The 14,580-nt window shown below is 35.8% G+C and overlaps 1 protein-coding gene across 2 annotated transcripts in view; it reads left to right on the forward strand.

The window, feature by feature from the left end:
• GRID2 (glutamate ionotropic receptor delta type subunit 2) overlaps positions 1 to 14,580 on the forward strand; it is a 1,416,273-nt gene that overhangs the window by 1,019,850 nt on the left and 381,843 nt on the right. The gene's annotated exons all lie outside the window — the stretch shown is intronic.

Consider the following 14,580-nt stretch of genomic DNA (forward strand, 5'->3'; position numbering starts at 1 on the left):
CATTCTCTGCATCTGCATCCTTATTCTTGTCTTGTCACTGGGTTCATCAGTACCATTTTTAGATTCCATATATATGAGTTAGCATACAATATTTGTCTTTCTCTTTCTGACTTCACTCTGTATGACAGACTCTAGGTCTATCCACCTCATTACTTATAGCTCCATCTCATTCCTTTTTATAGCTGAGTAATATTCCATTGTATACATATGCCACATCTTCTGTATCCATTCATTTGCTGATAGGCATTTAGGTTGCTTCCATGTTCTGTGCATTGTAAATAGTGCTGCAATAAACATTATGGTACATGCTTCTTTGGGATTATGGTTTTCTCAGGGTATATGCCCAGTAGTGGGATTACTGGATCATATGGTAGTTCTATTTTTAGATTTTTAAGGAACCTCCAAACTGTTTTCCATAGTGGCTGTACCAACTTACATTCCCACCAACAGTGCAGGAGAGTTCCCTTTTCTCCACACCCTCTCCAACATTTGTTGTTTCCAGATTTTGTGATGATGGCCATTCTGATTGGTGTGAGGTGATACCTCATTGTGGCTTTGACTTGCATTTCTCTGATGAGTAGTGATGTTGAGCATCTTTTCATGTGTTTGTTGGCCATTTGTATGTCTTCTTTGGAGAAATGTCTATTTAGGTTTTCTGCCCATTTGTGGATTGGGCTATTTGCTTTTTTGGTATTAAGCTGCATGAGCTGCTTGTATATTTTGAAGATTAATCCTTTGTCTGTTGTTTCGTTGGCAACTATTTTTTCCCTTTCTGAGGGTTGTCTTCTTGTCTTGTTTATGGTTTCTTTTGCTGTGCAAAAGCTTTTAAGTTTCATGAGGTCCCATTTGTTTATTCTTGATTTTATTTCCATGATTCTAGGAGGTGAGTCAAAAAGGATCTTGCTTTGATGGATGTCATAGAGTGTTGTGCCTATGTTTTCCTCGAGGAGTTTTATAGTGTCTGGCCTTACATGTAGGTCTTTAATCCATTTGGAGTTTCTTTTTGTGTATGGTGTTAGGAAGTGTTCTAATTTCATTCTTTTACGTGTAGCTGTCCAATTTTCCCAGCACCACTTATTGAAGAGACTGTCTTTTTTCCATTGTATATACGTGCCTCCTTTGTCAAAGATAAGGTGCCCATATGTGTTTGGGCTTACCTCTGATTTCTCTATTCTATTCCATTGATCTTCCTTTCTATTTTTGTGCCAGTACCATACTGCCTTGATCACTATGGCCTTGTAGTATAGTTTGAAGTCAGGAAGCCTGATTCCACCAACTCCATTTTTCCTTCTCAAGATTGCTTTGGCTATTTGGGGTCTTTTGCGTTTCCATGCAAATCATAAGATTTCTTGCTCTAGTTCTGTGAAAAATGCCATTGGTAATTTGATCGGGATTGCATTGAATCTGTAAATTGCTTTGGGTAGTACAATCATTTTCACGATGTTGATTCTTCCAATCCAGGAACATGGTATGTCCCTCCATCTGTTTATGTCATCTTTGATTTCTTTCATCAATGTCTTAAAGTTCTCTGCATACAGATCTTTTGCCTCCTTAGGCAGGTTTATTCCTAGGTATTTTATTCTTTTTTGTTGCAATGGTAAATGGGAGAGTTTCCTTAATTTCTCTTTCTGCTCTTCCATTGTTAGTATATAGGAATGCAAGAGATTTCTGTGCATTAATTTTGTATCCTGCTACTTTACTAAACTCATCAATTAGTGCTAGCAGTTTTCTGGTAGAATCTTTAGGGTTTTCTATGTATAATATCATGTCATCTGCAAAGAGTGACAATTTTACTTCTTCTATTCCAATTTGGATTCCTTTGATTTCTTTTTCTTCTCTGATTGCTGTGGTTAAAACTTCCAAAACTATGTTGAATAATAGTGGTGAGAGTGGATACCCTTGTCTTGTTCCTGTTCTTAGAGGGAATGCTTTCAGTTTTTCCCCATTTAGAATGATGTTGGCTTTTGGTTTCTCTTATATGGCTTTTATTATGTTGAGGTAATTTCCTTCTATGCCCATTTTCTGGAGAGCTTTTATCATAAATGGATGTTGAATTATGTCAAAAGCTTTTTCTGCATCTATTGGAATTATCATATGGTTTTTATCCTTCAATTTGTTGATATGATGTATCACATTGATTGATTTGCGTATATTGAAGAATCCTTGCATCCCAGGGATAAGCCTCACTTGGTCATGGTGTATGATTTTTTTAATATGCTGTTGGAGTCTGTTAGCTAGTATTTTGTTGAGGATTTTTGCATCTATATTCATCAGTGATATTGGTCTGTAATGTTGTTTTTTTGTGACATCTTTGCCTGGTTTTGGTCTCAGGGTGATGGTAGCCTTATAGAATGAGTTTGGGAGTGTTCCGCCTTCTGCAATATTTTGGAATAGTTTGAGAAGGATAGGTGTTAGCTCTTCTCGAAATGTTTGATAGAATTCACCCGTGAATCCATCTGGCCCTGGGCTTTTGTGTGTTGGGAGATTTTTAATCACTGCCTCAATTTCCGTACTTGTGATTGGTCTGTTCATAGTTTCTATTTCCTCCTGGTTCAGTCTTGGAAGCTTGTATTTTTCTAAGAATTTATCCATTTCTTCCAGGTTATCCAATTTATTGCCAAATAGTTACTTGTAGTAGTCTCTCATGATGTTTTGTATTTCTGAGGTGTCTGTTGTTACTTCTCCTTTTTCATTTCTAATTCTGTTGATTTGCATCTTCTCCCTTTTTTTCTTGATGAGTCAGCCTAATGGTTTATCAATTTTGTTAATCTTCTCAAAGAACCAGCTTTTGGTGTTATTAATTTTTGCTTTTGCTTCCTTCCTTTCTTTTTCACTTTTTTCTGCTCTGATCTTTATGATTTCTTTCCTTCTGCTTGCTTTGGGGTTTCTTTGTTCTTTTTCTAATTGTTTTAGGTGTAAGGTTAGGTTGTGTATTTGATATTTTTCTTGTTTCTTAAGATAGGAGTGTATTGCTATAACCTTCCCTCTTAAAAATGCTTTTGCTGCATCCCATAGGTTTTGGGTTGTTGTGTCTTCATTGTCATTTGTTTCTAGATATTTTTTGATTTCCTCTTTGATTTCTTTAATGATTTCTTGGTTGTTTAAGAGTGAATTGTTTAGCCTCCATGTGATTGTATTTTTTGCAGTTTTTTTCCTGTAATTGATACCTAGTCTCATGGCATTGTGGTCTGAGAAGATGTTTGATATGATTTCAATTTTCTTGAATTTGCTGAGGTTTGATTTGTGACCCAAGATGTGATCTATCCTGGAAAATGTTCCATGTGCACTTGAGAAGAAAGTGTAGTCTGTCATTTTTGGATGGAATGTCCTATAAATATCAATTAAGTCAAGATGGTCTAATGTGTCATTTAAAGCTTGTGTGTCTTTATTTACTTCCTGTTTGGATGATCTGTCCATTGAAGTAAGTGGGGTGTTCAAATCTCCCACTATTATTGTGTTACTATCGATTTCCCCTTTTATGGCTGTTAGCGTTTGCCTTGTGTATTGAGGTGCTCCTATGTTGGGGGCATAGATATTTACCATTGTGATATGTTCTTCTTGGATGGATCTCTTGATCATTATGTATTGTCCTTCCTTGTCCTTTGTAATAGTCTTTACTTTCGAGTCTAATTTGTCTGATATGAGTATTGCTACTCCAGCTTTCTTTTGGCTTCCATTCACATGGAGTGTCTTTTTCCATCCCTTTACTTTCAGTCTATATGGATCCCTTGGTCTGAAGTGGGTTTCTTGTAGGCAGCATACAGAAGGGTCTTGTTTTTGTATCCATTCAGCCAGTCTGTGTCTTTTGGTTGGAGCATTTAATCCACTTACATTTAAGGTGATTATTGACATGTGTGTTCCAGTTACCATTTTCTGAATTGTTTTGGGTTTGTTTTTGTAGGTGTTTTCCTTTTCTTGTGTTTCCTACTTAGAGAAGTTCCTTTAGCACTTGTTGTAAGGCTGGTTTGGTGGTGCTGAATTCTCTTAACTTTTGCTTGTCTGGAAAGCTTTTGATTTCTCCGTCGAATCTGAATGAGATTCTTGCTGGGTATTCTTGGCTGTAGGTTTTTCTCTTTCAGGATTTTCAGTATATCCTGCCATTCTCTTCTGGCTTGCGGAGTTTCTGTAGAAAGGTCAGCTTTTATCCTTATGGGTTTTGCCTTATATGTTATTTGTTGCTTTTCTCTTGCTGCTTTTAATATTTTTTCTTTGTGTTTCATTGTCATTAGTTTGATTAATACGTATCTTGGTGTATTTCTCCTTGGTTTATTCTGTGTGGGACTCTCTGTGCTTCTTGGACTTGGTTAATTATTTCCTTTCCCATGTTGGGGAAGTTTTCCAGTATAGCCTCTTCAAATATTTTCTCAGACCCTTTCTTGTTTTATTCTTCTTCTGGGATGCCTATGATTCAAATGTTGGTGCACTTAATGGTATCACTGAGGTCTCTGAGAGTGTCTTCTATTCTTTTTATTCTTTTTTCTTTTTCCTGCTCTGTGGCATTTATTTCCCCCATTCTATCTTCCAACTCACTTATTCGTTCTTCTGCCTCAGTCATTCTGCTGGTTATAGCATCTAGAGTATTTTTAATTTCAGTTATTTTGTTATCCATTGCTGTTTGTTTGTTCTTTAGTTCTTCTGAGTTCTTATGAACTGTTTCTTGTACTTTCTCTATTTTGTTATTGAGATTTTCTATCATTTTTACTATCATGACTCTGAATTCTTTTTCAGGCATTTTTCCTATTTCCTCCTCATTTATTTGGTCTTGTGGGTTTTTTTTCGTGCTCCTTTGCCTGCATGGTGTTTCTTTGTTTCCTCATGGTAGTCCAGATTTCTGGGGTTGCTTGTCCCGGTGATAACGGAGTTTATAGAAGACTGTCCAAGCCCCAGACTAATGGCCGAGTGTTGGGTTAAACAAATACTAAGTCTAAGAAACACATACTTGTATAAGACACACAATTACTGAATCCATTAGGACAGAAGGCTCTGGAAAGACCTGACAGAAGAACCCCAGTATGCTATCAGATATTCAAAGAGAAACCCAACAGAAATTGAAAACCAAAACAGAACAAAACAGAAACAAAAGCAAAAACAAACAAATAACACCTTACACTTACAAACACAAATCCAGGGAGATATTGAAAGCTAGAATCAAATATAAAAAAGAGCTAGAGTACCACCAGACAGAATGGAGATTCTCAGAATAAAATTAGACAGCTGTACCAAGAACTAAGATAATGAAAAAATCTAATATTAAATACCAAGGTGGTGTGTCATCTGGAGAATAGAGCAAGGAGTCTAAGCAGATTGATAGTGTTGCTTATATGTTAAGATAAAATAAACTAAAAATGGATGGAAGACAGGGGAACAGAAGATCGTAGTGTGCCTGGAAATATGTAAATAAAAAGAAGGGAATAGAAATGTATAAAGGATAGAGATGAAAGGAAGGTAGGAGAGATATATAGTCCATACTACCAAAAACTTAGCTAGAAACAGAAGTATATAAAAAGGCTAAAAATAAAAATAGAATAAAAAATAGTATAATAAAAAAAAGGTATGTTATAAAACTTGTAGATCCCTTAGGACTAAGTTCATAATTAAAAAAAAAAAAAAAAAAGCTGGAACTGATCCTAGATTAGACCAGTTTGATAGAATTGATACTAGTATTTCTGTTTCCTTAGAGTCTCAACTGTAAGTGTCCTTCTACTCGCCTTGGGTTTTTTGTATTCTGCTGTGACCAGCAGAGCTTCCTTTATTGTTCATCTGTAAGCATTGGTGTGTGGGGAGGGAGCAGGTACAATAGTGGCTCCTTCACCTGGGAGTGAGTGAGCAGTGGTGCTCTGTCGTTTCAGTTGGGCTTGGAGGTGCCTGTTGCAGAGGGACACCGGTGGCTCAGGTGTAAACAGAATGTCTCAGAGTTGGGCCTCTCTCTGGGCTTCTTTGTTTTCGGTAGCTTCCCTGCTTCCAGCGTTCCAAGGGGTTTTAAGCTAGCCCCACCTGAGGGCCTGAGGGTCCCTGTTATCCCTGAGTGCCTTAGGTGGCTCACAGGGGTCTCTCCACTGCCCACTGCAGGTGCCGAATGAGAGAGAGAGGCTGTGCCCGTGGCTCCTCCCCCCCACCTGTGAGCCTGCAGCATCTAGCTGCCATCATGGCCGGGCAGCTCTCAGGGGCAGGCACTCCTCGCTGCGGACCTCTTCCCTCCTGTCCTCTCAGTCCGTCACCTTACTGGCAACAATTTTTCTCACCCTGAACCAACTCTCCATTTCCCATGCTCCCGCTCCCAGACCCTCTGTTCAGCTGTGAATCGATTTCTCAGTCCGGGAGCTCTGAGCTGTGGTGCAGACCCTCCATGTGTTTCTCACTCCCTCCTGTCTGCCACAGCTCAGCCGCTTCTCCCTCTTTGAACCATTGTAGATGCCTCCCTACCGGTTATGTCGGGATCCTTGCAGTCCTTTCTGGTGTCCGAGGTTGTGTGCTGGTGTTCAGTTGGTTTTCTGTGGGCTTTATTGCATCTTTTGGTCCGTTCCCAGTGCATCTGTGGAGAGGGATGCAGTCCACGTCCCTCTACTTTGCCGCCATCTTTTCCAATCCATTTCTTGATCTTTATTATGCAGAGCTCACCCATCTGCACCCAGGAAGAATAAGAATTGCAAATCCTCATTCCAATTAAAAAAAGAAAAGAAAACCTCAGTTATTGGCTGGCAGCACAGTGTCTTGGCTATATAATTGAGATCCTCATTGAAGGCATCATTTAAGAAATAATCAACAATCACTGTAAGATGTATTAAGTTTCTTGCTTAAAAATCATCTGAATTTGTTTAGTACTCAAAAAAAATTAAAGTCCCCCTTTGTGCCAAGAATTATGTATTTAATAAAGTGAGGAATACAAAACAGCAGTCTTTCCTGACTCCATGGCAACTGACAGATAATTGATACAATAAATGTTAATCATACAAAATATAGGTTAAAAACTTTTGTGATATTATTATAAAGAGAGAAACATGACACTGTATTGGAGTGACATGAGCTAGCTTGGGGGTGGGTCAGGTTATCAGGGAAGGTTTACCCCAAGCTTTAGATGTTTATATTGAGATCTAAAGGATGCCTTAAGAGTGAATTCAGTAATTCACTGAGGAATGGCTGGTTCCTAAGAGTCTTCCAATCAAGGAAGACTGTATATTCAAAACCATTGCTTCACACATTTGGCTAAACTTTGGAATCATCTTAGAAACTTAAAAAAATACAGATACCTGAACTTGGAAAAAAAAAGTACTGATACCTGGATCACATACCCAGAAATTCTGGTTTAATTGGCATGGCATATAGCTTTGGTATTGGGATATTTTTAACACTCCAAGTGATTCTTTTATAATTTGATGATTCAGAAACAAAGTTTAAATCCTTTAGGCAGGAGAATTATGTCTAACTTGAGAAACTGAGGGACGACTAGTGTGGTTGGAGTCCAAAAAATAAGAGGAAATGTGATATGACCTGAGTCTGTGATTGTAAAATGTGACAAAGTCACACAGGTTTAGGTTGGCCATATTAGAGGTTTGGTCTTTATCTTGCAAAAAATAGAGAACTATGGAAAGATCTTAGGCAGAGGATATCATATCTAAATACATGTTTATGTTTGCAGTGTAGAGTAAAGATTGTAAAAGAGAAGCTATGAAGTTAGTTTGGAGTAGGATGGTGGCAAGGAGATAGAGTGAAATGCATTTGAGAGGTTTTTTTTTTTTTAAGGAGTTGAAATTGGCAAACCGACAATGGATTACATATGAAAGATGGTAAGACTGACTTCCTGGTTTCTGGCTAGTGGAACCGGGTGGATGGTAGGGGGTAGATTATGAGCTTCATCTTATGATATTTGAGATATCTAAGCAGAGATGCTGAAGAGATAGTAAAATATAAGGAGACATCTGGGCAAGAGATTTTTGGTTGTTTGGGAATAAAGATCTAAAGTGCAGTAGCTTTACATTAAATCCTGTAAGTTTTATAAAAATAATTATTTTATTTGCACAGAACGCTATTGCAATAGGCACTGGGCACCTACAGAAGATTAAGATGAGGAGGTAGGAAAGACTGAGAATTCTACTGTGATTTCAAATGTGATTTTAAAGGTTTTAAAAGTTTTAAAATATCTCAAGGTGGCATGGAATGAAAGAGGAGAAAGCCAGAAACTTGTATCAGATTGTAATCATTAAATGCTAAAATAGTGTTAGAAAGAAAATTCTGGTCAGAAAGAAAAGGAGAGCTACTTGAATTTCAGTGAGGGATTTCGTCCTGAAGAATCACAAAAATTGTCAGGGGTACAATATTATAGTAGGACACAATATCAGATTGGGGATATTTTGGTTTTTATTCACCTTAAACTGGAGAGCCAAAAAGAAGAATAAAGAGGACAGCAGGAGTTTTAATGAATGCATTCATTTATCAGATATCCATTAAGACCTATCATGTACCAAAGCACCAATGCTATGATAAGAACTAGGGCTACAACAATAGACAAGGTAAACATTATTCAGCTTCACAGAGTGTATAGTCTTCTGTCCTACTTAAAGCAAGAAAAATAAAAGAGCTTGTTTATTTGAGAAAGTGTCCCTAGTTAGCATTTGCAAAGGAAGCCAGTAAAAAGGATGCCTTTAGTTGATAAAGTCAAGTAGCCATTCTGTGAGATTGCATTTGCTGGGTGTTAGGGCAAGCTTTAGAGCAGTGGGGATTCTGATTTAATTGTTCTGGGATTAGGCAGGGCATCAGAATTTTATAAAGCTTTCAGGTCATTCTAATATGCAGCCAGGGAGATTGGGATTGACATATATACATGAATAAGTATAAAATAAATGACTAATAAGAAAAAAAAATCAAATTGTACACTTTAAATATATGAAGTTTATTGTATGTCAATTATATCTCAATAAAACTGTTTAAAAAAATAATATGCAGCCAAAGTTGAGAAGTATGTTTAGCTGTAGAAGTATGTTTCATCACTGAAACAAGTGACTCCAGATGATGAGGCTGAGAAAGAAACAGCAACAAAAAATGCTGATGACATAGGAATGATAATAATTCTTTAAGTCTTTATGTGCCAAGAACACTTCTAAACACTTGACATATATTAAGTCAGTTAACAGTCCCACCAGTCCTATGAGGAAGTCATTTTTACTCTTCCCATTTGAGAGGGAACAGAGGCCCAATGGCCACACCCAGCAAGTGTCAGAGCAGGTCCTTGAACATAAACAGTCTGGTTCTGGAGCTCCTGATCTTAACCACTGTGCTATATTTTCTCTAAATATAGTGTAACAGTAATTTTACAGTAAGAGTTATAAAGGAAGGGAAAACGTATAATAATGGCAGAGTATCATTAAACCAGTCAAATACCAGTGGATAACTGAGAGCGGTTATTATGGTGCCATAAACACCTTTGAGCTATTTCCTCATATATATATATATATATAGAGAGAGAGAGAGAGAGACGTATAGCTTCTCATGTTTATAGTCTTAATGTGTGGAAATCAGTTAACAATTTTGTCTTGCTGTACATGTACATGGTTATTACATAGTACAGAAGTTTTTGTCTTCAGCAGCAGTTCAGGTAGATGTAAGCTGTAGAATCAGGTAATTTTTTTTCTGACTTTTCATTTTCTCCTGAAGGAAACTCAAGTGCTAAGGCTATTCCATATAATCTAAAGAATGACTCCTACCTCATGGTAATGACCAAACTGTAGGAATAAAATCTTAGGAGGAAATAATCATACCCTAGGGAGCAAGTCTAACAAATTGAACCTATTTTACAGGTAGAAATACCATAAAGAAAATTATTATTGGACGGATGACTGGCACACTGTGTTCCTATACATGTCAAAGAAAAAAAACTTCCCAATTTAACTCTATAAACCATGTATCTGAGTCAACCTGCCATATGTATTTTTTTCTTACACTTTCTATCCCATTACAGAAGTAATACCTACCGCATAATGCTGTACATTTCTAAATGGCTAGCTTTCAGCTACTTCATCATGCTTTTGTCGTTCCCTCTTTTCCTCTGAAGGCTGAGGAAGCAAATAAAGGAAATAGAGTGCTTGGGTGCACACAGTCCCCAGTGCAGTGGATATCTTGTGTCCTGAAGCTGGAGCTTTGATACTACAGCCAGGCTTGGCTTGTTCCACGTGAACACAGTCTAGTACATGTAGGGAATTCTGTCTGGTATTCAATTAAGAGCTCTCTTGACTCCTGTTATTAAAGCCTATAAACTATTGAGTGTAAAATTAAAATTGAACAGTTCAGCTCTTTTTGACATTGGAACACTGCCTGAAAAATAATGATGTAAAACCCAAGTCAAATGTCATTCTTTAAAGCCCATGGACAAATGAAAAGTGAAAACATTGAGGGGGAAGAGTAAATGTCTAAAATTTGATCATTTACTAATGACACAGTACATAATGTTCGGAGTATGCTACTGTGCTCATGCAGATACATCAACCAGTTTGTTGAACACAGATATTACATTGATTTTAACAGAAAGCTGCAAGGTTATTATTTGCTAAAGCTCCAGTGAAGGAAATAATTAAAGCATTATTAAGCATTTTAAGGTTTTAAAATGACTTTAGGCAATAACCAGAAAATACTATAGGAAATCGATATACTGTAATTGAAAGGAAATTGAATTGGTCTTTATATTTTTAATCCTTTTTAAATTTTTTCTAGACTGCCAGACCATGGAAAATAGTGAATCTTGTTTTGCCGTCAGCAGTGTGACTTTCTGAAAATATGTGCTGCAGGGGCCACTTTTACTATATTTACTTAGAAAGTACTCAGCTGAATAGATAATATGAAATTTTGTGTGCTTTGTCTTTGTTAGTCTCTGGCCTCATTGTTTAAAACTAAAACAAAACCACAACCAGACAAAAACACAGCAAAGTCAAGTTAAAGACATTTCAAACAATGAAGCCAGAGAAGTTGTTACATGTTGCACACTTGAACCAAAGTGAAATTCTTCTAGTTTTTATCAAACACTATGCCTGTCAATCTTGCTATACTGCAAGGACTATGACCCATTGTAGATACAAATTCTGTTTGGATCTGTGTGAACCTAACTAATTTTATTGCTTATTATTAGAAGGAGTTTTTACAATCAAACAGAATAGCTTGAAGTGAATCTCAGGGAGATGATTGGATATGAACAGAAATTAAGGAATCTTAAAACTTGGGTAATCCTTCAGAAAGGTGTGTATAATTAGCTTTCCCCCTATAATGGGGATAATAATGATACCTTCCTCATTGGGTGGTTTTGAGAATAAATTAATATATACAAAGCTCTCAGATGATTAGCACATACTGTGCACTATGTATGTGTTATAATAATTTTTATAAAACTGACATTGATGGTGATGATTTTGCCTTTTAAATTTTATTGTCAAAATATGAATTCACTCACTATTATATTGAGCCAGCCACTTAACAATACCGAGGCTTATTTTCCTTGACTATAAAAATAGGAATACTATCTTCTCTACCTCCCTTAAATAGATCATGTTTATGAAAAGCATTTTTAAGCTATAAACCAGTACTGCAACTAACAATACTGAATCTGGACTTTAAAAAACATAGTTACATGTATATGTATGGCTGAGTCACTTTGTTGTACATCTGAAACTAACATAACATTGTTAATCCAACACTCTAATATAAAATAAAAAGTTAAAAGACGCACTAGTTTAAATCCTAGTTTCATGTCTTTGTAAATAGGTGACCTTAGTTGAGTCCTTAATTTTTATGTCTATAAAGTAATATTGATAACAGCACCTTCTCATAAGGTTATTTTGAGGCTTAAATGAGATCATGTATGAAAAGCTCAGTACCATGGTTTACACATAGAAAGTATTCCAAAAAATTAAAAAAAAAAAAGTTCTATTCAATGTAGGAAATGAGTATTATTTTAATTTCTTAATAATTTCTTTGTTATGACCTATGTTGAAATGTGATGAGTGGATATACTTTATTTCTAGTTTTCCAGAGAATCTGTATCCTGAAATTTCTCTATATAAAATTACATCTCTAGTTTTTGGTGACCACAGCTAACATTCAGCTAACATTAAGTACCGGAGTGGGTGAATATAAAGGAATACCTGAGTTAAGTAAAAGGAGTTACCAGTCTTAAAATCTAGACTGCTGTTATTAAGAACAGGAACAACTTTTCAACTTTCTAAGTGCTGTAATCAAAAGACATGTGAGTTAGATGGCCAAAAAAAAAAAAGGAAGAAAGAAGGAAAACAGAAAGGTGAAAAACCTTCATAAAGCAAAGGAGAAAATTATATGTCCTGTAGTATATATGAGAGAACCTGGCCAAACATTAAAAAAACTTCATATCAACTTATTGACCTGCCCACCATGCACACACTTGATATTAAAAATAAACCTCCAAGGAAGGACTTTTATTGGCTTGGGTCAAACTACCAACTATTAACAATTGCTAAACCAGAGAGTCAGAATCGTGAAAAAAAATTGGATGATTTGGAACACTTATCTGGGGATGCAAAAAGAAAGCAATTCTCCAAAAGGGTGGATGGGGTTTAGTGGCCATGCACGGCCACTGGAAGAAATCAGCGTGAATAAAAAGAAATAGAAAAGAGGAAGAAAGTGGGGAGGGGAGAAAGAGAGAGAAGAAACATTATATATAGTACAAATAATGTTTAAGTCACTCCCCAGGTCGGAAGATAAGATATAGCCACCTCCTCTACCTTCTCCAAATGCTTTTTCATTATTGTTATTTCAAACCTCCAAACACTAGAGTGTTTTAGAATTTTTAAATCATTGATTGTATTTAGTTATGTTTAAAGGAAGACATAATTAAGAAGAAGCTGAAAATTATATATTTTTAACTGTCCAGAGCATTGTTGAAACAAACTGTCAGCAGGTTTTGTTGTTGTTCCAGTAGTAAATATTTTGTCTAGTCAATACACCAAAATGCTATGTTCAAGTTGGCACTAACAGAAGTCATTTATTTAGGCAAACTGGCAGTAAGTTCACCAAAAATTTCTTAAAAAACAGCTCCAAGGGAGAAAAAAAAAACAACAAAAACCCTGTGTTTACTTTGGCAGTTTAAACATATTAGTCATGAATAAGCTGATGTCCTAAAAGCTATTCATTTAACCTAGAATTAAGTATTATAATGGTAAAACATGGATAGCACATTGGAAATTTAGCTTTTCAGTTTGTTTTAGATCTCTTTTTCCTCTTTTTCCACCAGTATTATTTGATCTAGGAAAATAAAACCTTGAAGAAGTAATTAGAAAAAGTGCACATCAATGAATGTAATTGAGGATAGACTTTGGTTGACCTCGGAAGGGAACAAAAGCTCAAAAGAAATTTCATAAGGTTTTAAATTTGGCAAGAGGACTACAATATCTCTGATAATTAGACTTTCAACACATTTGGATTTGCTAATTGGATCTAAGTTCTAATTAGACTTTTATGTAACTAAAAATGACACATCATTGTATGAATTTAATGTGCTTTTACAGTTGAAACCAACAATTAGCAGCCTTTTCCAAATTATTTTAATAAGAAAAAAGCTGGCTTTTTGTTTACATTGTGACATCCCCTTCTCTTAAGATATATTGTGTGCATTGCATTTTAGTTTTCTTAATTAAATACCTTTGGGGGAGCTCAAAGAGAAACTTAAGTTTTAATGGGAATTACCTAAATTGCTTATTTGTGAGGGAGACTTGCCAGTATGTTGATGACTTCAAAAGCCACAAACAAAATGCAATGCAGGGAAATAATACAGTCTTTAGGAGGAATCTGCACAAATAACCAAGTGCCTTGTAAACCTTTCAGTTGATTGAAACAGTCTCTGAACATGACTAAAGGTCCGTTACATTTTTAAAGCATGCAAATATAGAATAAGTTCCCAAATGTGAAGGCTCATGGAACTGGTATCAGGATGAATAGCATGATATATCTTCCCAAGATGTTCATTGCAAAATTCCCCTTGCAGCTTTGCTTCTTGAGCAGATATCTGCTAATTCAAGTCACAGCATCTCTCTTTCCTCCTTATTTTTGAGTTGAGAGTCATCCATTTTTATCCTTTTGAGATTTATAGGCAGTAATTTTAAAACTAGTAGTTCTCAGATTTGGATATTACAAGAAATAAGTACTACATGAGAATGTAAACTTAAACCAGTATTTTGGAGAGCAAAGAGCAGTTAATCATTGCAAGACTTTAAGGGAAAGGTTGCTGCCAAAGTCTTTCAAGCAGATTGATAGCACTGACAAAAAAGGCAAATTACATTGTTTTATGTACTGTGAATACTCAAAAACAACAAAGCCATACACATGATTTTTTCCCTCAAATAAAAGCTGTAACCTCTCTAACCACATTAAAAATCTTATAGTTTTTTTTTCCAATAAAAGCAGTGTAAGATCTAATTAAAACCATTGAAACTGTAAGAAAATCTAACTTGTGCAGTAATTGATATATTAGAATAGGTGTTGTGCTAGAATTATATGTGCTATTATTTTTCCAATTAGTGTATTACTGAGACTGAGTTATTGGTTTATTTATAACTTCTCATTAAGTCAAAT

Source organism: Hippopotamus amphibius, chromosome 3, assembly GCF_030028045.1.
Source record: "Hippopotamus amphibius kiboko isolate mHipAmp2 chromosome 3, mHipAmp2.hap2, whole genome shotgun sequence".
NCBI lineage: Eukaryota > Metazoa > Chordata > Mammalia > Artiodactyla > Hippopotamidae > Hippopotamus > Hippopotamus amphibius.